This window comes from Garra rufa, unplaced genomic scaffold (assembly GCF_049309525.1).
Source record: "Garra rufa unplaced genomic scaffold, GarRuf1.0 hap1_unplaced_244, whole genome shotgun sequence".
In the NCBI taxonomy this organism is placed as follows: Eukaryota; Metazoa; Chordata; class Actinopteri; order Cypriniformes; family Cyprinidae; genus Garra; species Garra rufa.
In genome coordinates, this window is record NW_027394519.1 from 1 (window position 1) to 22683 (window position 22683).

The 22683-nt window shown below is 41.1% G+C and overlaps 34 non-coding genes across 34 annotated transcripts; all 34 read left to right on the top strand.

Moving 5' to 3' along the window:
• The first annotated feature begins 168 nt into the window (after window positions 1–168).
• LOC141317021 (5S ribosomal RNA) lies at window positions 169–287 on the top strand. Its single transcript, XR_012351681.1, has one exon. It is a non-coding gene; the product is annotated as a 5S ribosomal RNA (ribosomal RNA).
• Window positions 288–1039: 752 nt separating this feature from the next.
• On the top strand, window positions 1040–1158 carry LOC141317033 (5S ribosomal RNA). Its single transcript, XR_012351693.1, has one exon. It is a non-coding gene; the product is annotated as a 5S ribosomal RNA (ribosomal RNA).
• Window positions 1159–1242: 84 nt separating this feature from the next.
• Window positions 1243–1361, top strand: LOC141317045 (5S ribosomal RNA). Its single transcript, XR_012351705.1, has one exon. It is a non-coding gene; the product is annotated as a 5S ribosomal RNA (ribosomal RNA).
• A 752-nt stretch (window positions 1362–2113) lies between these two features.
• Window positions 2114–2232, top strand: LOC141317056 (5S ribosomal RNA). The gene has a single exon (XR_012351716.1). It is a non-coding gene; the product is annotated as a 5S ribosomal RNA (ribosomal RNA).
• A 752-nt stretch (window positions 2233–2984) lies between these two features.
• Window positions 2985–3103, top strand: LOC141317057 (5S ribosomal RNA). Its single transcript, XR_012351717.1, has one exon. It is a non-coding gene; the product is annotated as a 5S ribosomal RNA (ribosomal RNA).
• Window positions 3104–3187: 84 nt separating this feature from the next.
• LOC141317050 (5S ribosomal RNA) lies at window positions 3188–3306 on the top strand. The gene has a single exon (XR_012351711.1). It is a non-coding gene; the product is annotated as a 5S ribosomal RNA (ribosomal RNA).
• A 753-nt stretch (window positions 3307–4059) lies between these two features.
• Window positions 4060–4178, top strand: LOC141317051 (5S ribosomal RNA). Its single transcript, XR_012351712.1, has one exon. It is a non-coding gene; the product is annotated as a 5S ribosomal RNA (ribosomal RNA).
• Window positions 4179–4931: 753 nt separating this feature from the next.
• Window positions 4932–5050, top strand: LOC141317022 (5S ribosomal RNA). The gene has a single exon (XR_012351682.1). It is a non-coding gene; the product is annotated as a 5S ribosomal RNA (ribosomal RNA).
• An 84-nt stretch (window positions 5051–5134) lies between these two features.
• LOC141317023 (5S ribosomal RNA) lies at window positions 5135–5253 on the top strand. The gene has a single exon (XR_012351683.1). It is a non-coding gene; the product is annotated as a 5S ribosomal RNA (ribosomal RNA).
• Window positions 5254–6006: 753 nt separating this feature from the next.
• LOC141317024 (5S ribosomal RNA) lies at window positions 6007–6125 on the top strand. Its single transcript, XR_012351684.1, has one exon. It is a non-coding gene; the product is annotated as a 5S ribosomal RNA (ribosomal RNA).
• A 753-nt stretch (window positions 6126–6878) lies between these two features.
• Window positions 6879–6997, top strand: LOC141317025 (5S ribosomal RNA). Its single transcript, XR_012351685.1, has one exon. It is a non-coding gene; the product is annotated as a 5S ribosomal RNA (ribosomal RNA).
• A 753-nt stretch (window positions 6998–7750) lies between these two features.
• LOC141317026 (5S ribosomal RNA) lies at window positions 7751–7869 on the top strand. Its single transcript, XR_012351687.1, has one exon. It is a non-coding gene; the product is annotated as a 5S ribosomal RNA (ribosomal RNA).
• An 84-nt stretch (window positions 7870–7953) lies between these two features.
• LOC141317027 (5S ribosomal RNA) lies at window positions 7954–8072 on the top strand. Its single transcript, XR_012351688.1, has one exon. It is a non-coding gene; the product is annotated as a 5S ribosomal RNA (ribosomal RNA).
• Window positions 8073–8825: 753 nt separating this feature from the next.
• Window positions 8826–8944, top strand: LOC141317028 (5S ribosomal RNA). The gene has a single exon (XR_012351689.1). It is a non-coding gene; the product is annotated as a 5S ribosomal RNA (ribosomal RNA).
• Window positions 8945–9697: 753 nt separating this feature from the next.
• LOC141317029 (5S ribosomal RNA) lies at window positions 9698–9816 on the top strand. The gene has a single exon (XR_012351690.1). It is a non-coding gene; the product is annotated as a 5S ribosomal RNA (ribosomal RNA).
• An 84-nt stretch (window positions 9817–9900) lies between these two features.
• LOC141317030 (5S ribosomal RNA) lies at window positions 9901–10019 on the top strand. Its single transcript, XR_012351691.1, has one exon. It is a non-coding gene; the product is annotated as a 5S ribosomal RNA (ribosomal RNA).
• A 753-nt stretch (window positions 10020–10772) lies between these two features.
• LOC141317032 (5S ribosomal RNA) lies at window positions 10773–10891 on the top strand. The gene has a single exon (XR_012351692.1). It is a non-coding gene; the product is annotated as a 5S ribosomal RNA (ribosomal RNA).
• A 753-nt stretch (window positions 10892–11644) lies between these two features.
• LOC141317055 (5S ribosomal RNA) lies at window positions 11645–11763 on the top strand. Its single transcript, XR_012351715.1, has one exon. It is a non-coding gene; the product is annotated as a 5S ribosomal RNA (ribosomal RNA).
• Window positions 11764–11847: 84 nt separating this feature from the next.
• Window positions 11848–11966, top strand: LOC141317034 (5S ribosomal RNA). Its single transcript, XR_012351694.1, has one exon. It is a non-coding gene; the product is annotated as a 5S ribosomal RNA (ribosomal RNA).
• A 753-nt stretch (window positions 11967–12719) lies between these two features.
• On the top strand, window positions 12720–12838 carry LOC141317035 (5S ribosomal RNA). The gene has a single exon (XR_012351695.1). It is a non-coding gene; the product is annotated as a 5S ribosomal RNA (ribosomal RNA).
• Window positions 12839–13591: 753 nt separating this feature from the next.
• Window positions 13592–13710, top strand: LOC141317036 (5S ribosomal RNA). The gene has a single exon (XR_012351696.1). It is a non-coding gene; the product is annotated as a 5S ribosomal RNA (ribosomal RNA).
• A 753-nt stretch (window positions 13711–14463) lies between these two features.
• Window positions 14464–14582, top strand: LOC141317037 (5S ribosomal RNA). Its single transcript, XR_012351698.1, has one exon. It is a non-coding gene; the product is annotated as a 5S ribosomal RNA (ribosomal RNA).
• A 753-nt stretch (window positions 14583–15335) lies between these two features.
• On the top strand, window positions 15336–15454 carry LOC141317038 (5S ribosomal RNA). The gene has a single exon (XR_012351699.1). It is a non-coding gene; the product is annotated as a 5S ribosomal RNA (ribosomal RNA).
• Window positions 15455–15538: 84 nt separating this feature from the next.
• On the top strand, window positions 15539–15657 carry LOC141317052 (5S ribosomal RNA). Its single transcript, XR_012351713.1, has one exon. It is a non-coding gene; the product is annotated as a 5S ribosomal RNA (ribosomal RNA).
• A 753-nt stretch (window positions 15658–16410) lies between these two features.
• On the top strand, window positions 16411–16529 carry LOC141317054 (5S ribosomal RNA). The gene has a single exon (XR_012351714.1). It is a non-coding gene; the product is annotated as a 5S ribosomal RNA (ribosomal RNA).
• Window positions 16530–17282: 753 nt separating this feature from the next.
• Window positions 17283–17401, top strand: LOC141317039 (5S ribosomal RNA). Its single transcript, XR_012351700.1, has one exon. It is a non-coding gene; the product is annotated as a 5S ribosomal RNA (ribosomal RNA).
• An 84-nt stretch (window positions 17402–17485) lies between these two features.
• LOC141317040 (5S ribosomal RNA) lies at window positions 17486–17604 on the top strand. The gene has a single exon (XR_012351701.1). It is a non-coding gene; the product is annotated as a 5S ribosomal RNA (ribosomal RNA).
• Window positions 17605–18357: 753 nt separating this feature from the next.
• LOC141317041 (5S ribosomal RNA) lies at window positions 18358–18476 on the top strand. Its single transcript, XR_012351702.1, has one exon. It is a non-coding gene; the product is annotated as a 5S ribosomal RNA (ribosomal RNA).
• A 753-nt stretch (window positions 18477–19229) lies between these two features.
• On the top strand, window positions 19230–19348 carry LOC141317043 (5S ribosomal RNA). Its single transcript, XR_012351703.1, has one exon. It is a non-coding gene; the product is annotated as a 5S ribosomal RNA (ribosomal RNA).
• Window positions 19349–20101: 753 nt separating this feature from the next.
• On the top strand, window positions 20102–20220 carry LOC141317044 (5S ribosomal RNA). The gene has a single exon (XR_012351704.1). It is a non-coding gene; the product is annotated as a 5S ribosomal RNA (ribosomal RNA).
• Window positions 20221–20304: 84 nt separating this feature from the next.
• Window positions 20305–20423, top strand: LOC141317046 (5S ribosomal RNA). The gene has a single exon (XR_012351706.1). It is a non-coding gene; the product is annotated as a 5S ribosomal RNA (ribosomal RNA).
• A 753-nt stretch (window positions 20424–21176) lies between these two features.
• On the top strand, window positions 21177–21295 carry LOC141317047 (5S ribosomal RNA). The gene has a single exon (XR_012351707.1). It is a non-coding gene; the product is annotated as a 5S ribosomal RNA (ribosomal RNA).
• A 753-nt stretch (window positions 21296–22048) lies between these two features.
• LOC141317048 (5S ribosomal RNA) lies at window positions 22049–22167 on the top strand. Its single transcript, XR_012351709.1, has one exon. It is a non-coding gene; the product is annotated as a 5S ribosomal RNA (ribosomal RNA).
• An 84-nt stretch (window positions 22168–22251) lies between these two features.
• LOC141317049 (5S ribosomal RNA) lies at window positions 22252–22370 on the top strand. The gene has a single exon (XR_012351710.1). It is a non-coding gene; the product is annotated as a 5S ribosomal RNA (ribosomal RNA).
• Window positions 22371–22683: the final 313 nt, after the last annotated feature.

Below are 22683 nucleotides of genomic sequence, written 5' to 3' on the forward strand. Positions count from 1 at the left end.
CATTTTAGTCTTGTAACTCGGCTGATAAGGCCGATTGTTACACTTGGATGGGAGACCGCCTGGGATTACCAGGTGCTGTAAGCTTTTGCCTTTTCTTCACTATTTATATAATATGCTGGCTTTTACGGAGGCTGATCTTTAAATAGCCCACTTTTTGGAGCAGCCCTCGCTTACGGCCATACCGCGCTGAGAGCGCCCGATCTCGTCTGATCTCGGAAGCTAAGCAGCGTCGGGCCTGCTTAGTACTTGGATGGGAGACCGCCTGGGAATACCAGGTGCTGTAAGCTTTTGCCTTTTCTTCACTATTTATATAATATGCTGGCTTTTAGAAAGACGTGTTTTACCGCTCTATTTATTACAATCATTTAAATGTATTATAGAGTTTTAAGTGTTTTACATGTTTTTTAGGCCATTTTATTACTCTTAACATTTTAAGTGAGTGTGTGTCTTTAAAAAATGGATGGTTGGCCTGCCATGTGACTAGACACATGACAGGAAGCAGGAAGTACAACTGTATAAGAGAGCAGCATGACAAACAAAGGACAGTCACCAAACTGTTGGATGAGGAGTTGCTAATTTTAGAGCTCACCTTTCCATTCACCACCTGCAAACTTTGGATTACACTTTCTGTGGATTGTATATACACCGGTGGACACTCACATTGGACTTATCAACACACTGGGATTCTTGGACTGTTTTTAGGGTATGGACAAATGAACTGTATTCTTTTAACAGCGTTTACCTCGTTTTATCGTGTTGTTTTAAAGTCTTTTATGTGAACCTTGTAAATAAACCAAATCTATTTAAACCAATCTTCTTTTATGTCTCATTCTTTTAACCACTAGTCATCTCTCACAGTTAAATCTGATCCCATTTTAGTCTTGTAACTCGGCTGATAAGGCCGATTGTTACACTTGGATGGGAGACCGCCTGGGAATACCAGGTGCTGTAAGCTTTTGCCTTTTCTTCACTATTTATATAATATGCTGGCTTTTACGGAGGCTGATCTTTAAATAGCCCACTTTTTGGAGCAGCCCTCGCTTACGGCCATACCGCGCTGAGAGCGCCCGATCTCGTCTGATCTCGGAAGCTAAGCAGCGTCGGGCCTGCTTAGTACTTGGATGGGAGACCGCCTGGGAATACCAGGTGCTGTAAGCTTTTGCCTTTTCTTCACTATTTATATAATATGCTGGCTTTTACGGAGGCTGATCTTTAAATAGCCCACTTTTTGGAGCAGCCCTCGCTTACGGCCATACCGCGCTGAGAGCGCCCGATCTCGTCTGATCTCGGAAGCTAAGCAGCGTCGGGCCTGCTTAGTACTTGGATGGGAGACCGCCTGGGAATACCAGGTGCTGTAAGCTTTTGCCTTTTCTTCACTATTTATATAATATGCTGGCTTTTAGAAAGACGTGTTTTACCGCTCTATTTATTACAATCATTTAAATGTATTATAGAGTTTAAGTGTTTTACATGTTTTTTAGGCCATTTTATTACTCTTAACATTTTAAGTGAGTGTGTGTCTTTAAAAAATGGATGGTTGGCCTGCCATGTGACTAGACACATGACAGGAAGCAGGAAGTACAACTGTATAAGAGAGCAGCATGACAAACAAAGGACAGTCACCAAACTGTTGGATTGAGGAGTTGCTAATTTTAGAGCTCACCTTTCCATTCACCACCTGCAAACTTTGGATTACACTTTCTGTGGATTGTATATACACCGGTGGACACTCACATTGGACTTATCAACACACTGGGATTCTTGGACTGTTTTTAGGGTATGGACAAATGAACTGTATTCTTTTAACAGCGTTTACCTCGTTTTATCGTGTTGTTTTAAAGTCTTTTATGTGAACCTTGTAAATAAACCAAATCTATTTAAACCAATCTTCTTTTATGTCTCATTCTTTTAACCACTAGTCATCTCTCACAGTTAAATCTGACCCCATTTTAGTCTTGTAACTCGGCTGATAAGGCCGATTGTTACACTTGGATGGGAGACCGCCTGGGATTACCAGGTGCTGTAAGCTTTTGCCTTTTCTTCACTATTTATATAATATGCTGGCTTTTACGGAGGCTGATCTTTAAATAGCCCACTTTTTGGAGCAGCCCTCGCTTACGGCCATACCGCGCTGAGAGCGCCCGATCTCGTCTGATCTCGGAAGCTAAGCAGCGTCGGGCCTGCTTAGTACTTGGATGGGAGACCGCCTGGGAATACCAGGTGCTGTAAGCTTTTGCCTTTTCTTCACTATTTATATAATATGCTGGCTTTTAGAAAGACGTGTTTTACCGCTCTATTTATTACAATCATTTAAATGTATTATAGAGTTTTAAGTGTTTTACATGTTTTTAGGCCATTTTATTACTCTTAACATTTTAAGTGAGTGTGTGTCTTTAAAAAATGGATGGTTGGCCTGCCATGTGACTAGACACATGACAGGAAGCAGGAAGTACAACTGTATAAGAGAGCAGCATGACAAACAAAGGACAGTCACCAAACTGTTGGATTGAGGAGTTGCTAATTTTAGAGCTCACCTTTCCATTCACCACCTGCAAACTTTGGATTACACTTTCTGTGGATTGTATATACACCGGTGGACACTCACATTGGACTTATCAACACACTGGGATTCTTGGACTGTTTTTAGGGTATGGACAAATGAACTGTATTCTTTTAACAGCGTTTACCTCGTTTTATCGTGTTGTTTTAAAGTCTTTTATGTGAACCTTGTAAATAAACCAAATCTATTTAAACCAATCTTCTTTTATGTCTCATTCTTTTAACCACTAGTCATCTCTCACAGTTAAATCTGATCCCATTTTAGTCTTGTAACTCGGCTGATAAGGCCGATTGTTACACTTGGATGGGAGACCGCCTGGGAATACCAGGTGCTGTAAGCTTTTGCCTTTTCTTCACTATTTATATAATATGCTGGCTTTTACGGAGGCTGATCTTTAAATAGCCCACTTTTTGGAGCAGCCCTCGCTTACGGCCATACCGCGCTGAGAGCGCCCGATCTCGTCTGATCTCGGAAGCTAAGCAGCGTCGGGCCTGCTTAGTACTTGGATGGGAGACCGCCTGGGAATACCAGGTGCTGTAAGCTTTTGCCTTTTCTTCACTATTTATATAATATGCTGGCTTTTACGGAGGCTGATCTTTAAATAGCCCACTTTTTGGAGCAGCCCTCGCTTATGGCCATACCGCGCTGAGAGCGCCCGATCTCGTCTGATCTCGGAAGCTAAGCAGCGTCGGGCCTGCTTAGTACTTGGATGGGAGACCGCCTGGGAATACCAGGTGCTGTAAGCTTTTGCCTTTTCTTCACTATTTATATAATATGCTGGCTTTTAGAAAGACGTGTTTTACCGCTCTATTTATTACAATCATTTAAATGTATTATAGAGTTTTAAGTGTTTTACATGTTTTTTAGGCCATTTTATTACTCTTAACATTTTAAGTGAGTGTGTGTCTTTAAAAAATGGATGGTTGGCCTGCCATGTGACTAGACACATGACAGGAAGCAGGAAGTACAACTGTATAAGAGAGCAGCATGACAAACAAAGGACAGTCACCAAACTGTTGGATTGAGGAGTTGCTAATTTTAGAGCTCACCTTTCCATTCACCACCTGCAAACTTTGGATTACACTTTCTGTGGATTGTATATACACCGGTGGACACTCACATTGGACTTATCAACACACTGGGATTCTTGGACTGTTTTTAGGGTATGGACAAATGAACTGTATTCTTTTAACAGCGTTTACCTCGTTTTATCGTGTTGTTTTAAAGTCTTTTATGTGAACCTTGTAAATAAACCAAATCTATTTAAACCAATCTTCTTTTATGTCTCATTCTTTTAACCACTAGTCATCTCTCACAGTTAAATCTGACCCCATTTTAGTCTTGTAACTCGGCTGATAAGGCCGATTGTTACACTTGGATGGGAGACCGCCTGGGATTACCAGGTGCTGTAAGCTTTTGCCTTTTCTTCACTATTTATATAATATGCTGGCTTTTACGGAGGCTGATCTTTAAATAGCCCACTTTTTGGAGCAGCCCTCGCTTATGGCCATACCGCGCTGAGAGCGCCCGATCTCGTCTGATCTCGGAAGCTAAGCAGCGTCGGGCCTGCTTAGTACTTGGATGGGAGACCGCCTGGGAATACCAGGTGCTGTAAGCTTTTGCCTTTTCTTCACTATTTATATAATATGCTGGCTTTTAGAAAGACGTGTTTTACCGCTCTATTTATTACAATCATTTAAATGTATTATAGAGTTTTAAGTGTTTTACATGTTTTTTAGGCCATTTTATTACTCTTAACATTTTAAGTGAGTGTGTGTCTTTAAAAAATGGATGGTTGGCCTGCCATGTGACTAGACACATGACAGGAAGCAGGAAGTACAACTGTATAAGAGAGCAGCATGACAAACAAAGGACAGTCACCAAACTGTTGGATTGAGGAGTTGCTAATTTTAGAGCTCACCTTTCCATTCACCACCTGCAAACTTTGGATTACACTTTCTGTGGATTGTATATACACCGGTGGACACTCACATTGGACTTATCAACACACTGGGATTCTTGGACTGTTTTTAGGGTATGGACAAATGAACTGTATTCTTTTAACAGCGTTTACCTCGTTTTATCGTGTTGTTTTAAAGTCTTTTATGTGAACCTTGTAAATAAACCAAATCTATTTAAACCAATCTTCTTTTATGTCTCATTCTTTTAACCACTAGTCATCTCTCACAGTTAAATCTGATCCCATTTTAGTCTTGTAACTCGGCTGATAAGGCCGATTGTTACACTTGGATGGGAGACCGCCTGGGAATACCAGGTGCTGTAAGCTTTTGCCTTTTCTTCACTATTTATATAATATGCTGGCTTTTACGGAGGCTGATCTTTAAATAGCCCACTTTTTGGAGCAGCCCTCGCTTACGGCCATACCGCGCTGAGAGCGCCCGATCTCGTCTGATCTCGGAAGCTAAGCAGCGTCGGGCCTGCTTAGTACTTGGATGGGAGACCGCCTGGGAATACCAGGTGCTGTAAGCTTTTGCCTTTTCTTCACTATTTATATAATATGCTGGCTTTTACGGAGGCTGATCTTTAAATAGCCCACTTTTTGGAGCAGCCCTCGCTTACGGCCATACCGCGCTGAGAGCGCCCGATCTCGTCTGATCTCGGAAGCTAAGCAGCGTCGGGCCTGCTTAGTACTTGGATGGGAGACCGCCTGGGAATACCAGGTGCTGTAAGCTTTTGCCTTTTCTTCACTATTTATATAATATGCTGGCTTTTAGAAAGACGTGTTTTACCGCTCTATTTATTACAATCATTTAAATGTATTATAGAGTTTTAAGTGTTTTACATGTTTTTTAGGCCATTTTATTACTCTTAACATTTTAAGTGAGTGTGTGTCTTTAAAAAATGGATGGTTGGCCTGCCATGTGACTAGACACATGACAGGAAGCAGGAAGTACAACTGTATAAGAGAGCAGCATGACAAACAAAGGACAGTCACCAAACTGTTGGATTGAGGAGTTGCTAATTTTAGAGCTCACCTTTCCATTCACCACCTGCAAACTTTGGATTACACTTTCTGTGGATTGTATATACACCGGTGGACACTCACATTGGACTTATCAACACACTGGGATTCTTGGACTGTTTTTAGGGTATGGACAAATGAACTGTATTCTTTTAACAGCGTTTACCTCGTTTTATCGTGTTGTTTTAAAGTCTTTTATGTGAACCTTGTAAATAAACCAAATCTATTTAAACCAATCTTCTTTTATGTCTCATTCTTTTAACCACTAGTCATCTCTCACAGTTAAATCTGACCCCATTTTAGTCTTGTAACTCGGCTGATAAGGCCGATTGTTACACTTGGATGGGAGACCGCCTGGGATTACCAGGTGCTGTAAGCTTTTGCCTTTTCTTCACTATTTATATAATATGCTGGCTTTTACGGAGGCTGATCTTTAAATAGCCCACTTTTTGGAGCAGCCCTCGCTTACGGCCATACCGCGCTGAGAGCGCCCGATCTCGTCTGATCTCGGAAGCTAAGCAGCGTCGGGCCTGCTTAGTACTTGGATGGGAGACCGCCTGGGAATACCAGGTGCTGTAAGCTTTTGCCTTTTCTTCACTATTTATATAATATGCTGGCTTTTAGAAAGACGTGTTTTACCGCTCTATTTATTACAATCATTTAAATGTATTATAGAGTTTTAAGTGTTTTACATGTTTTTTAGGCCATTTTATTACTCTTAACATTTTAAGTGAGTGTGTGTCTTTAAAAAATGGATGGTTGGCCTGCCATGTGACTAGACACATGACAGGAAGCAGGAAGTACAACTGTATAAGAGAGCAGCATGACAAACAAAGGACAGTCACCAAACTGTTGGATTGAGGAGTTGCTAATTTTAGAGCTCACCTTTCCATTCACCACCTGCAAACTTTGGATTACACTTTCTGTGGATTGTATATACACCGGTGGACACTCACATTGGACTTATCAACACACTGGGATTCTTGGACTGTTTTTAGGGTATGGACAAATGAACTGTATTCTTTTAACAGCGTTTACCTCGTTTTATCGTGTTGTTTTAAAGTCTTTTATGTGAACCTTGTAAATAAACCAAATCTATTTAAACCAATCTTCTTTTATGTCTCATTCTTTTAACCACTAGTCATCTCTCACAGTTAAATCTGATCCCATTTTAGTCTTGTAACTCGGCTGATAAGGCCGATTGTTACACTTGGATGGGAGACCGCCTGGGAATACCAGGTGCTGTAAGCTTTTGCCTTTTCTTCACTATTTATATAATATGCTGGCTTTTACGGAGGCTGATCTTTAAATAGCCCACTTTTTGGAGCAGCCCTCGCTTACGGCCATACCGCGCTGAGAGCGCCCGATCTCGTCTGATCTCGGAAGCTAAGCAGCGTCGGGCCTGCTTAGTACTTGGATGGGAGACCGCCTGGGAATACCAGGTGCTGTAAGCTTTTGCCTTTTCTTCACTATTTATATAATATGCTGGCTTTTAGAAAGACGTGTTTTACCGCTCTATTTATTACAATCATTTAAATGTATTATAGAGTTTTAAGTGTTTTACATGTTTTTTAGGCCATTTTATTACTCTTAACATTTTAAGTGAGTGTGTGTCTTTAAAAAATGGATGGTTGGCCTGCCATGTGACTAGACACATGACAGGAAGCAGGAAGTACAACTGTATAAGAGAGCAGCATGACAAACAAAGGACAGTCACCAAACTGTTGGATTGAGGAGTTGCTAATTTTAGAGCTCACCTTTCCATTCACCACCTGCAAACTTTGGATTACACTTTCTGTGGATTGTATATACACCGGTGGACACTCACATTGGACTTATCAACACACTGGGATTCTTGGACTGTTTTTAGGGTATGGACAAATGAACTGTATTCTTTTAACAGCGTTTACCTCGTTTTATCGTGTTGTTTTAAAGTCTTTTATGTGAACCTTGTAAATAAACCAAATCTATTTAAACCAATCTTCTTTTATGTCTCATTCTTTTAACCACTAGTCATCTCTCACAGTTAAATCTGATCCCATTTTAGTCTTGTAACTCGGCTGATAAGGCCGATTGTTACACTTGGATGGGAGACCGCCTGGGAATACCAGGTGCTGTAAGCTTTTGCCTTTTCTTCACTATTTATATAATATGCTGGCTTTTACGGAGGCTGATCTTTAAATAGCCCACTTTTTGGAGCAGCCCTCGCTTACGGCCATACCGCGCTGAGAGCGCCCGATCTCGTCTGATCTCGGAAGCTAAGCAGCGTCGGGCCTGCTTAGTACTTGGATGGGAGACCGCCTGGGAATACCAGGTGCTGTAAGCTTTTGCCTTTTCTTCACTATTTATATAATATGCTGGCTTTTACGGAGGCTGATCTTTAAATAGCCCACTTTTTGGAGCAGCCCTCGCTTACGGCCATACCGCGCTGAGAGCGCCCGATCTCGTCTGATCTCGGAAGCTAAGCAGCGTCGGGCCTGCTTAGTACTTGGATGGGAGACCGCCTGGGAATACCAGGTGCTGTAAGCTTTTGCCTTTTCTTCACTATTTATATAATATGCTGGCTTTTAGAAAGACGTGTTTTACCGCTCTATTTATTACAATCATTTAAATGTATTATAGAGTTTTAAGTGTTTTACATGTTTTTTAGGCCATTTTATTACTCTTAACATTTTAAGTGAGTGTGTGTCTTTAAAAAATGGATGGTTGGCCTGCCATGTGACTAGACACATGACAGGAAGCAGGAAGTACAACTGTATAAGAGAGCAGCATGACAAACAAAGGACAGTCACCAAACTGTTGGATTGAGGAGTTGCTAATTTTAGAGCTCACCTTTCCATTCACCACCTGCAAACTTTGGATTACACTTTCTGTGGATTGTATATACACCGGTGGACACTCACATTGGACTTATCAACACACTGGGATTCTTGGACTGTTTTTAGGGTATGGACAAATGAACTGTATTCTTTTAACAGCGTTTACCTCGTTTTATCGTGTTGTTTTAAAGTCTTTTATGTGAACCTTGTAAATAAACCAAATCTATTTAAACCAATCTTCTTTTATGTCTCATTCTTTTAACCACTAGTCATCTCTCACAGTTAAATCTGATCCCATTTTAGTCTTGTAACTCGGCTGATAAGGCCGATTGTTACACTTGGATGGGAGACCGCCTGGGAATACCAGGTGCTGTAAGCTTTTGCCTTTTCTTCACTATTTATATAATATGCTGGCTTTTACGGAGGCTGATCTTTAAATAGCCCACTTTTTGGAGCAGCCCTCGCTTACGGCCATACCGCGCTGAGAGCGCCCGATCTCGTCTGATCTCGGAAGCTAAGCAGCGTCGGGCCTGCTTAGTACTTGGATGGGAGACCGCCTGGGAATACCAGGTGCTGTAAGCTTTTGCCTTTTCTTCACTATTTATATAATATGCTGGCTTTTAGAAAGACGTGTTTTACCGCTCTATTTATTACAATCATTTAAATGTATTATAGAGTTTTAAGTGTTTTACATGTTTTTTAGGCCATTTTATTACTCTTAACATTTTAAGTGAGTGTGTGTCTTTAAAAAATGGATGGTTGGCCTGCCATGTGACTAGACACATGACAGGAAGCAGGAAGTACAACTGTATAAGAGAGCAGCATGACAAACAAAGGACAGTCACCAAACTGTTGGATTGAGGAGTTGCTAATTTTAGAGCTCACCTTTCCATTCACCACCTGCAAACTTTGGATTACACTTTCTGTGGATTGTATATACACCGGTGGACACTCACATTGGACTTATCAACACACTGGGATTCTTGGACTGTTTTTAGGGTATGGACAAATGAACTGTATTCTTTTAACAGCGTTTACCTCGTTTTATCGTGTTGTTTTAAAGTCTTTTATGTGAACCTTGTAAATAAACCAAATCTATTTAAACCAATCTTCTTTTATGTCTCATTCTTTTAACCACTAGTCATCTCTCACAGTTAAATCTGATCCCATTTTAGTCTTGTAACTCGGCTGATAAGGCCGATTGTTACACTTGGATGGGAGACCGCCTGGGAATACCAGGTGCTGTAAGCTTTTGCCTTTTCTTCACTATTTATATAATATGCTGGCTTTTACGGAGGCTGATCTTTAAATAGCCCACTTTTTGGAGCAGCCCTCGCTTACGGCCATACCGCGCTGAGAGCGCCCGATCTCGTCTGATCTCGGAAGCTAAGCAGCGTCGGGCCTGCTTAGTACTTGGATGGGAGACCGCCTGGGAATACCAGGTGCTGTAAGCTTTTGCCTTTTCTTCACTATTTATATAATATGCTGGCTTTTACGGAGGCTGATCTTTAAATAGCCCACTTTTTGGAGCAGCCCTCGCTTACGGCCATACCGCGCTGAGAGCGCCCGATCTCGTCTGATCTCGGAAGCTAAGCAGCGTCGGGCCTGCTTAGTACTTGGATGGGAGACCGCCTGGGAATACCAGGTGCTGTAAGCTTTTGCCTTTTCTTCACTATTTATATAATATGCTGGCTTTTAGAAAGACGTGTTTTACCGCTCTATTTATTACAATCATTTAAATGTATTATAGAGTTTTAAGTGTTTTACATGTTTTTTAGGCCATTTTATTACTCTTAACATTTTAAGTGAGTGTGTGTCTTTAAAAAATGGATGGTTGGCCTGCCATGTGACTAGACACATGACAGGAAGCAGGAAGTACAACTGTATAAGAGAGCAGCATGACAAACAAAGGACAGTCACCAAACTGTTGGATTGAGGAGTTGCTAATTTTAGAGCTCACCTTTCCATTCACCACCTGCAAACTTTGGATTACACTTTCTGTGGATTGTATATACACCGGTGGACACTCACATTGGACTTATCAACACACTGGGATTCTTGGACTGTTTTTAGGGTATGGACAAATGAACTGTATTCTTTTAACAGCGTTTACCTCGTTTTATCGTGTTGTTTTAAAGTCTTTTATGTGAACCTTGTAAATAAACCAAATCTATTTAAACCAATCTTCTTTTATGTCTCATTCTTTTAACCACTAGTCATCTCTCACAGTTAAATCTGACCCCATTTTAGTCTTGTAACTCGGCTGATAAGGCCGATTGTTACACTTGGATGGGAGACCGCCTGGGATTACCAGGTGCTGTAAGCTTTTGCCTTTTCTTCACTATTTATATAATATGCTGGCTTTTACGGAGGCTGATCTTTAAATAGCCCACTTTTTGGAGCAGCCCTCGCTTACGGCCATACCGCGCTGAGAGCGCCCGATCTCGTCTGATCTCGGAAGCTAAGCAGCGTCGGGCCTGCTTAGTACTTGGATGGGAGACCGCCTGGGAATACCAGGTGCTGTAAGCTTTTGCCTTTTCTTCACTATTTATATAATATGCTGGCTTTTAGAAAGACGTGTTTTACCGCTCTATTTATTACAATCATTTAAATGTATTATAGAGTTTTAAGTGTTTTACATGTTTTTTAGGCCATTTTATTACTCTTAACATTTTAAGTGAGTGTGTGTCTTTAAAAAATGGATGGTTGGCCTGCCATGTGACTAGACACATGACAGGAAGCAGGAAGTACAACTGTATAAGAGAGCAGCATGACAAACAAAGGACAGTCACCAAACTGTTGGATTGAGGAGTTGCTAATTTTAGAGCTCACCTTTCCATTCACCACCTGCAAACTTTGGATTACACTTTCTGTGGATTGTATATACACCGGTGGACACTCACATTGGACTTATCAACACACTGGGATTCTTGGACTGTTTTTAGGGTATGGACAAATGAACTGTATTCTTTTAACAGCGTTTACCTCGTTTTATCGTGTTGTTTTAAAGTCTTTTATGTGAACCTTGTAAATAAACCAAATCTATTTAAACCAATCTTCTTTTATGTCTCATTCTTTTAACCACTAGTCATCTCTCACAGTTAAATCTGATCCCATTTTAGTCTTGTAACTCGGCTGATAAGGCCGATTGTTACACTTGGATGGGAGACCGCCTGGGAATACCAGGTGCTGTAAGCTTTTGCCTTTTCTTCACTATTTATATAATATGCTGGCTTTTACGGAGGCTGATCTTTAAATAGCCCACTTTTTGGAGCAGCCCTCGCTTACGGCCATACCGCGCTGAGAGCGCCCGATCTCGTCTGATCTCGGAAGCTAAGCAGCGTCGGGCCTGCTTAGTACTTGGATGGGAGACCGCCTGGGTATACCAGGTGCTGTAAGCTTTTGCCTTTTCTTCACTATTTATATAATATGCTGGCTTTTACGGAGGCTGATCTTTAAATAGCCCACTTTTTGGAGCAGCCCTCGCTTACGGCCATACCGCGCTGAGAGCGCCCGATCTCGTCTGATCTCGGAAGCTAAGCAGCGTCGGGCCTGCTTAGTACTTGGATGGGAGACCGCCTGGGAATACCAGGTGCTGTAAGCTTTTGCCTTTTCTTCACTATTTATATAATATGCTGGCTTTTAGAAAGACGTGTTTTACCGCTCTATTTATTACAATCATTTAAATGTATTATAGAGTTTTAAGTGTTTTACATGTTTTTTAGGCCATTTTATTACTCTTAACATTTTAAGTGAGTGTGTGTCTTTAAAAAATGGATGGTTGGCCTGCCATGTGACTAGACACATGACAGGAAGCAGGAAGTACAACTGTATAAGAGAGCAGCATGACAAACAAAGGACAGTCACCAAACTGTTGGATTGAGGAGTTGCTAATTTTAGAGCTCACCTTTCCATTCACCACCTGCAAACTTTGGATTACACTTTCTGTGGATTGTATATACACCGGTGGACACTCACATTGGACTTATCAACACACTGGGATTCTTGGACTGTTTTTAGGGTATGGACAAATGAACTGTATTCTTTTAACAGCGTTTACCTCGTTTTATCGTGTTGTTTTAAAGTCTTTTATGTGAACCTTGTAAATAAACCAAATCTATTTAAACCAATCTTCTTTTATGTCTCATTCTTTTAACCACTAGTCATCTCTCACAGTTAAATCTGACCCCATTTTAGTCTTGTAACTCGGCTGATAAGGCCGATTGTTACACTTGGATGGGAGACCGCCTGGGATTACCAGGTGCTGTAAGCTTTTGCCTTTTCTTCACTATTTATATAATATGCTGGCTTTTACGGAGGCTGATCTTTAAATAGCCCACTTTTTGGAGCAGCCCTCGCTTACGGCCATACCGCGCTGAGAGCGCCCGATCTCGTCTGATCTCGGAAGCTAAGCAGCGTCGGGCCTGCTTAGTACTTGGATGGGAGACCGCCTGGGAATACCAGGTGCTGTAAGCTTTTGCCTTTTCTTCACTATTTATATAATATGCTGGCTTTTAGAAAGACGTGTTTTACCGCTCTATTTATTACAATCATTTAAATGTATTATAGAGTTTTAAGTGTTTTACATGTTTTTTAGGCCATTTTATTACTCTTAACATTTTAAGTGAGTGTGTGTCTTTAAAAAATGGATGGTTGGCCTGCCATGTGACTAGACACATGACAGGAAGCAGGAAGTACAACTGTATAAGAGAGCAGCATGACAAACAAAGGACAGTCACCAAACTGTTGGATTGAGGAGTTGCTAATTTTAGAGCTCACCTTTCCATTCACCACCTGCAAACTTTGGATTACACTTTCTGTGGATTGTATATACACCGGTGGACACTCACATTGGACTTATCAACACACTGGGATTCTTGGACTGTTTTTAGGGTATGGACAAATGAACTGTATTCTTTTAACAGCGTTTACCTCGTTTTATCGTGTTGTTTTAAAGTCTTTTATGTGAACCTTGTAAATAAACCAAATCTATTTAAACCAATCTTCTTTTATGTCTCATTCTTTTAACCACTAGTCATCTCTCACAGTTAAATCTGATCCCATTTTAGTCTTGTAACTCGGCTGATAAGGCCGATTGTTACACTTGGATGGGAGACCGCCTGGGAATACCAGGTGCTGTAAGCTTTTGCCTTTTCTTCACTATTTATATAATATGCTGGCTTTTACGGAGGCTGATCTTTAAATAGCCCACTTTTTGGAGCAGCCCTCGCTTACGGCCATACCGCGCTGAGAGCGCCCGATCTCGTCTGATCTCGGAAGCTAAGCAGCGTCGGGCCTGCTTAGTACTTGGATGGGAGACCGCCTGGGAATACCAGGTGCTGTAAGCTTTTGCCTTTTCTTCACTATTTATATAATATGCTGGCTTTTAGAAAGACGTGTTTTACCGCTCTATTTATTACAATCATTTAAATGTATTATAGAGTTTTAAGTGTTTTACATGTTTTTTAGGCCATTTTATTACTCTTAACATTTTAAGTGAGTGTGTGTCTTTAAAAAATGGATGGTTGGCCTGCCATGTGACTAGACACATGACAGGAAGCAGGAAGTACAACTGTATAAGAGAGCAGCATGACAAACAAAGGACAGTCACCAAACTGTTGGATTGAGGAGTTGCTAATTTTAGAGCTCACCTTTCCATTCACCACCTGCAAACTTTGGATTACACTTTCTGTGGATTGTATATACACCGGTGGACACTCACATTGGACTTATCAACACACTGGGATTCTTGGACTGTTTTTAGGGTATGGACAAATGAACTGTATTCTTTTAACAGCGTTTACCTCGTTTTATCGTGTTGTTTTAAAGTCTTTTATGTGAACCTTGTAAATAAACCAAATCTATTTAAACCAATCTTCTTTTATGTCTCATTCTTTTAACCACTAGTCATCTCTCACAGTTAAATCTGACCCCATTTTAGTCTTGTAACTCGGCTGATAAGGCCGATTGTTACACTTGGATGGGAGACCGCCTGGGATTACCAGGTGCTGTAAGCTTTTGCCTTTTCTTCACTATTTATATAATATGCTGGCTTTTACGGAGGCTGATCTTTAAATAGCCCACTTTTTGGAGCAGCCCTCGCTTACGGCCATACCGCGCTGAGAGCGCCCGATCTCGTCTGATCTCGGAAGCTAAGCAGCGTCGGGCCTGCTTAGTACTTGGATGGGAGACCGCCTGGGAATACCAGGTGCTGTAAGCTTTTGCCTTTTCTTCACTATTTATATAATATGCTGGCTTTTAGAAAGACGTGTTTTACCGCTCTATTTATTACAATCATTTAAATGTATTATAGAGTTTTAAGTGTTTTACATGTTTTTTAGGCCATTTTATTACTCTTAACATTTTAAGTGAGTGTGTGTCTTTAAAAAATGGATGGTTGGCCTGCCATGTGACTAGACACATGACAGGAAGCAGGAAGTACAACTGTATAAGAGAGCAGCATGACAAACAAAGGACAGTCACCAAACTGTTGGATTGAGGAGTTGCTAATTTTAGAGCTCACCTTTCCATTCACCACCTGCAAACTTTGGATTACACTTTCTGTGGATTGTATATACACCGGTGGACACTCACATTGGACTTATCAACACACTGGGATTCTTGGACTGTTTTTAGGGTATGGACAAATGAACTGTATTCTTTTAACAGCGTTTACCTCGTTTTATCGTGTTGTTTTAAAGTCTTTTATGTGAACCTTGTAAATAAACCAAATCTATTTAAACCAATCTTCTTTTATGTCTCATTCTTTTAACCACTAGTCATCTCTCACAGTTAAATCTGATCCCATTTTAGTCTTGTAACTCGGCTGATAAGGCCGATTGTTACACTTGGATGGGAGACCGCCTGGGAATACCAGGTGCTGTAAGCTTTTGCCTTTTCTTCACTATTTATATAATATGCTGGCTTTTACGGAGGCTGATCTTTAAATAGCCCACTTTTTGGAGCAGCCCTCGCTTACGGCCATACCGCGCTGAGAGCGCCCGATCTCGTCTGATCTCGGAAGCTAAGCAGCGTCGGGCCTGCTTAGTACTTGGATGGGAGACCGCCTGGGAATACCAGGTGCTGTAAGCTTTTGCCTTTTCTTCACTATTTATATAATATGCTGGCTTTTACGGAGGCTGATCTTTAAATAGCCCACTTTTTGGAGCAGCCCTCGCTTATGGCCATACCGCGCTGAGAGCGCCCGATCTCGTCTGATCTCGGAAGCTAAGCAGCGTCGGGCCTGCTTAGTACTTGGATGGGAGACCGCCTGGGAATACCAGGTGCTGTAAGCTTTTGCCTTTTCTTCACTATTTATATAATATGCTGGCTTTTAGAAAGACGTGTTTTACCGCTCTATTTATTACAATCATTTAAATGTATTATAGAGTTTTAAGTGTTTTACATGTTTTTTAGGCCATTTTATTACTCTTAACATTTTAAGTGAGTGTGTGTCTTTAAAAAATGGATGGTTGGCCTGCCATGTGACTAGACACATGACAGGAAGCAGGAAGTACAACTGTATAAGAGAGCAGCATGACAAACAAAGGACAGTCACCAAACTGTTGGATTGAGGAGTTGCTAATTTTAGAGCTCACCTTTCCATTCACCACCTGCAAACTTTGGATTACACTTTCTGTGGATTGTATATACACCGGTGGACACTCACATTGGACTTATCAACACACTGGGATTCTTGGACTGTTTTTAGGGTATGGACAAATGAACTGTATTCTTTTAACAGCGTTTACCTCGTTTTATCGTGTTGTTTTAAAGTCTTTTATGTGAACCTTGTAAATAAACCAAATCTATTTAAACCAATCTTCTTTTATGTCTCATTCTTTTAACCACTAGTCATCTCTCACAGTTAAATCTGACCCCATTTTAGTCTTGTAACTCGGCTGATAAGGCCGATTGTTACACTTGGATGGGAGACCGCCTGGGATTACCAGGTGCTGTAAGCTTTTGCCTTTTCTTCACTATTTATATAATATGCTGGCTTTTACGGAGGCTGATCTTTAAATAGCCCACTTTTTGGAGCAGCCCTCGCTTATGGCCATACCGCGCTGAGAGCGCCCGATCTCGTCTGATCTCGGAAGCTAAGCAGCGTCGGGCCTGCTTAGTACTTGGATGGGAGACCGCCTGGGAATACCAGGTGCTGTAAGCTTTTGCCTTTTCTTCACTATTTATATAATATGCTGGCTTTTAGAAAGACGTGTTTTACCGCTCTATTTATTACAATCATTTAAATGTATTATAGAGTTTTAAGTGTTTTACATGTTTTTTAGGCCATTTTATTACTCTTAACATTTTAAGTGAGTGTGTGTCTTTAAAAAATGGATGGTTGGCCTGCCATGTGACTAGACACATGACAGGAAGCAGGAAGTACAACTGTATAAGAGAGCAGCATGACAAACAAAGGACAGTCACCAAACTGTTGGATTGAGGAGTTGCTAATTTTAGAGCTCACCTTTCCATTCACCACCTGCAAACTTTGGATTACACTTTCTGTGGATTGTATATACACCGGTGGACACTCACATTGGACTTATCAACACACTGGGATTCTTGGACTGTTTTTAGGGTATGGACAAATGAACTGTATTCTTTTAACAGCGTTTACCTCGTTTTATCGTGTTGTTTTAAAGTCTTTTATGTGAACCTTGTAAATAAACCAAATCTATTTAAACCAATCTTCTTTTATGTCTCATTCTTTTAACCACTAGTCATCTCTCACAGTTAAATCTGATCCCATTTTAGTCTTGTAACTCGGCTGATAAGGCCGATTGTTACACTTGGATGGGAGACCGCCTGGGAATACCAGGTGCTGTAAGCTTTTGCCTTTTCTTCACTATTTATATAATATGCTGGCTTTTACGGAGGCTGATCTTTAAATAGCCCACTTTTTGGAGCAGCCCTCGCTTACGGCCATACCGCGCTGAGAGCGCCCGATCTCGTCTGATCTCGGAAGCTAAGCAGCGTCGGGCCTGCTTAGTACTTGGATGGGAGACCGCCTGGGAATACCAGGTGCTGTAAGCTTTTGCCTTTTCTTCACTATTTATATAATATGCTGGCTTTTACGGAGGCTGATCTTTAAATAGCCCACTTTTTGGAGCAGCCCTCGCTTACGGCCATACCGCGCTGAGAGCGCCCGATCTCGTCTGATCTCGGAAGCTAAGCAGCGTCGGGCCTGCTTAGTACTTGGATGGGAGACCGCCTGGGAATACCAGGTGCTGTAAGCTTTTGCCTTTTCTTCACTATTTATATAATATGCTGGCTTTTAGAAAGACGTGTTTTACCGCTCTATTTATTACAATCATTTAAATGTATTATAGAGTTTTAAGTGTTTTACATGTTTTTTAGGCCATTTTATTACTCTTAACATTTTAAGTGAGTGTGTGTCTTTAAAAAATGGATGGTTGGCCTGCCATGTGACTAGACACATGACAGGAAGCAGGAAGTACAACTGTATAAGAGAGCAGCATGACAAACAAAGGACAGTCACCAAACTGTTGGATTGAGGAGTTGCTAATTTTAGAGCTCACCTTTCCATTCACCACCTGCAAACTTTGGATTACACTTTCTGTGGATTGTATATACACCGGTGGACACTCACATTGGACTTATCAACACACTGGGATTCTTGGACTGTTTTTAGGGTATGGACAAATGAACTGTATTCTTTTAACAGCGTTTACCTCGTTTTATCGTGTTGTTTTAAAGTCTTTTATGTGAACCTTGTAAATAAACCAAATCTATTTAAACCAATCTTCTTTTATGTCTCATTCTTTTAACCACTAGTCATCTCTCACAGTTAAATCTGACCCCATTTTAGTCTTGTAACTCGGCTGATAAGGCCGATTGTTACACTTGGATGGGAGACCGCCTGGGATTACCAGGTGCTGTAAGCTTTTGCCTTTTCTTCACTATTTATATAATATGCTGGCTTTTACGGAGGCTGATCTTTAAATAGCCCACTTTTTGGAGCAGCCCTCGCTTACGGCCATACCGCGCTGAGAGCGCCCGATCTCGTCTGATCTCGGAAGCTAAGCAGCGTCGGGCCTGCTTAGTACTTGGATGGGAGACCGCCTGGGAATACCAGGTGCTGTAAGCTTTTGCCTTTTCTTCACTATTTATATAATATGCTGGCTTTTAGAAAGACGTGTTTTACCGCTCTATTTATTACAATCATTTAAATGTATTATAGAGTTTTAAGTGTTTTACATGTTTTTTAGGCCATTTTATTACTCTTAACATTTTAAGTGAGTGTGTGTCTTTAAAAAATGGATGGTTGGCCTGCCATGTGACTAGACACATGACAGGAAGCAGGAAGTACAACTGTATAAGAGAGCAGCATGACAAACAAAGGACAGTCACCAAACTGTTGGATTGAGGAGTTGCTAATTTTAGAGCTCACCTTTCCATTCACCACCTGCAAACTTTGGATTACACTTTCTGTGGATTGTATATACACCGGTGGACACTCACATTGGACTTATCAACACACTGGGATTCTTGGACTGTTTTTAGGGTATGGACAAATGAACTGTATTCTTTTAACAGCGTTTACCTCGTTTTATCGTGTTGTTTTAAAGTCTTTTATGTGAACCTTGTAAATAAACCAAATCTATTTAAACCAATCTTCTTTTATGTCTCATTCTTTTAACCACTAGTCATCTCTCACAGTTAAATCTGATCCCATTTTAGTCTTGTAACTCGGCTGATAAGGCCGATTGTTACACTTGGATGGGAGACCGCCTGGGAATACCAGGTGCTGTAAGCTTTTGCCTTTTCTTCACTATTTATATAATATGCTGGCTTTTACGGAGGCTGATCTTTAAATAGCCCACTTTTTGGAGCAGCCCTCGCTTACGGCCATACCGCGCTGAGAGCGCCCGATCTCGTCTGATCTCGGAAGCTAAGCAGCGTCGGGCCTGCTTAGTACTTGGATGGGAGACCGCCTGGGAATACCAGGTGCTGTAAGCTTTTGCCTTTTCTTCACTATTTATATAATATGCTGGCTTTTAGAAAGACGTGTTTTACCGCTCTATTTATTACAATCATTTAAATGTATTATAGAGTTTTAAGTGTTTTACATGTTTTTTAGGCCATTTTATTACTCTTAACATTTTAAGTGAGTGTGTGTCTTTAAAAAATGGATGGTTGGCCTGCCATGTGACTAGACACATGACAGGAAGCAGGAAGTACAACTGTATAAGAGAGCAGCATGACAAACAAAGGACAGTCACCAAACTGTTGGATTGAGGAGTTGCTAATTTTAGAGCTCACCTTTCCATTCACCACCTGCAAACTTTGGATTACACTTTCTGTGGATTGTATATACACCGGTGGACACTCACATTGGACTTATCAACACACTGGGATTCTTGGACTGTTTTTAGGGTATGGACAAATGAACTGTATTCTTTTAACAGCGTTTACCTCGTTTTATCGTGTTGTTTTAAAGTCTTTTATGTGAACCTTGTAAATAAACCAAATCTATTTAAACCAATCTTCTTTTATGTCTCATTCTTTTAACCACTAGTCATCTCTCACAGTTAAATCTGATCCCATTTTAGTCTTGTAACTCGGCTGATAAGGCCGATTGTTACACTTGGATGGGAGACCGCCTGGGAATACCAGGTGCTGTAAGCTTTTGCCTTTTCTTCACTATTTATATAATATGCTGGCTTTTACGGAGGCTGATCTTTAAATAGCCCACTTTTTGGAGCAGCCCTCGCTTACGGCCATACCGCGCTGAGAGCGCCCGATCTCGTCTGATCTCGGAAGCTAAGCAGCGTCGGGCCTGCTTAGTACTTGGATGGGAGACCGCCTGGGAATACCAGGTGCTGTAAGCTTTTGCCTTTTCTTCACTATTTATATAATATGCTGGCTTTTACGGAGGCTGATCTTTAAATAGCCCACTTTTTGGAGCAGCCCTCGCTTACGGCCATACCGCGCTGAGAGCGCCCGATCTCGTCTGATCTCGGAAGCTAAGCAGCGTCGGGCCTGCTTAGTACTTGGATGGGAGACCGCCTGGGAATACCAGGTGCTGTAAGCTTTTGCCTTTTCTTCACTATTTATATAATATGCTGGCTTTTAGAAAGACGTGTTTTACCGCTCTATTTATTACAATCATTTAAATGTATTATAGAGTTTTAAGTGTTTTACATGTTTTTTAGGCCATTTTATTACTCTTAACATTTTAAGTGAGTGTGTGTCTTTAAAAAATGGATGGTTGGCCTGCCATGTGACTAGACACATGACAGGAAGCAGGAAGTACAACTGTATAAGAGAGCAGCATGACAAACAAAGGACAGTCACCAAACTGTTGGATTGAGGAGTTGCTAATTTTAGAGCTCACCTTTCCATTCACCACCTGCAAACTTTGGATTACACTTTCTGTGGATTGTATATACACCGGTGGACACTCACATTGGACTTATCAACACACTGGGATTCTTGGACTGTTTTTAGGGTATGGACAAATGAACTGTATTCTTTTAACAGCGTTTACCTCGTTTTATCGTGTTGTTTTAAAGTCTTTTATGTGAACCTTGTAAATAAACCAAATCTATTTAAACCAATCTTCTTTTATGTCTCATTCTTTTAACCACTAGTCATCTCTCACAGTTAAATCTGATCCCATTTTAGTCTTGTAACTCGGCTGATAAGGCCGATTGTTACACTTGGATGGGAGACCGCCTGGGAATACCAGGTGCTGTAAGCTTTTGCCTTTTCTTCACTATTTATATAATATGCTGGCTTTTACGGAGGCTGATCTTTAAATAGCCCACTTTTTGGAGCAGCCCTCGCTTACGGCCATACCGCGCTGAGAGCGCCCGATCTCGTCTGATCTCGGAAGCTAAGCAGCGTCGGGCCTGCTTAGTACTTGGATGGGAGACCGCCTGGGAATACCAGGTGCTGTAAGCTTTTGCCTTTTCTTCACTATTTATATAATATGCTGGCTTTTAGAAAGACGTGTTTTACCGCTCTATTTATTACAATCATTTAAATGTATTATAGAGTTTTAAGTGTTTTACATGTTTTTTAGGCCATTTTATTACTCTTAACATTTTAAGTGAGTGTGTGTCTTTAAAAAATGGATGGTTGGCCTGCCATGTGACTAGACACATGACAGGAAGCAGGAAGTACAACTGTATAAGAGAGCAGCATGACAAACAAAGGACAGTCACCAAACTGTTGGATTGAGGAGTTGCTAATTTTAGAGCTCACCTTTCCATTCACCACCTGCAAACTTTGGATTACACTTTCTGTGGATTGTATATACACCGGTGGACACTCACATTGGACTTATCAACACACTGGGATTCTTGGACTGTTTTTAGGGTATGGACAAATGAACTGTATTCTTTTAACAGCGTTTACCTCGTTTTATCGTGTTGTTTTAAAGTCTTTTATGTGAACCTTGTAAATAAACCAAATCTATTTAAACCAATCTTCTTTTATGTCTCATTCTTTTAACCACTAGTCATCTCTCACAGTTAAATCTGATCCCATTTTAGTCTTGTAACTCGGCTGATAAGGCCGATTGTTACACTTGGATGGGAGACCGCCTGGGAATACCAGGTGCTGTAAGCTTTTGCCTTTTCTTCACTATTTATATAATATGCTGGCTTTTACGGAGGCTGATCTTTAAATAGCCCACTTTTTGGAGCAGCCCTCGCTTACGGCCATACCGCGCTGAGAGCGCCCGATCTCGTCTGATCTCGGAAGCTAAGCAGCGTCGGGCCTGCTTAGTACTTGGATGGGAGACCGCCTGGGAATACCAGGTGCTGTAAGCTTTTGCCTTTTCTTCACTATTTATATAATATGCTGGCTTTTACGGAGGCTGATCTTTAAATAGCCCACTTTTTGGAGCAGCCCTCGCTTACGGCCATACCGCGCTGAGAGCGCCCGATCTCGTCTGATCTCGGAAGCTAAGCAGCGTCGGGCCTGCTTAGTACTTGGATGGGAGACCGCCTGGGAATACCAGGTGCTGTAAGCTTTTGCCTTTTCTTCACTATTTATATAATATGCTGGCTTTTAGAAAGACGTGTTTTACCGCTCTATTTATTACAATCATTTAAATGTATTATAGAGTTTTAAGTGTTTTACATGTTTTTTAGGCCATTTTATTACTCTTAACATTTTAAGTGAGTGTGTGTCTTTAAAAAATGGATGGTTGGCCTGCCATGTGACTAGACACATGACAGGAAGCAGGAAGTACAACTGTATAAGAGAGCAGCATGACAAACAAAGGACAGTCACCAAACTGTTGGATTGAGGAGTTGCTAATTTTAGAGCTCACCTTTCCATTC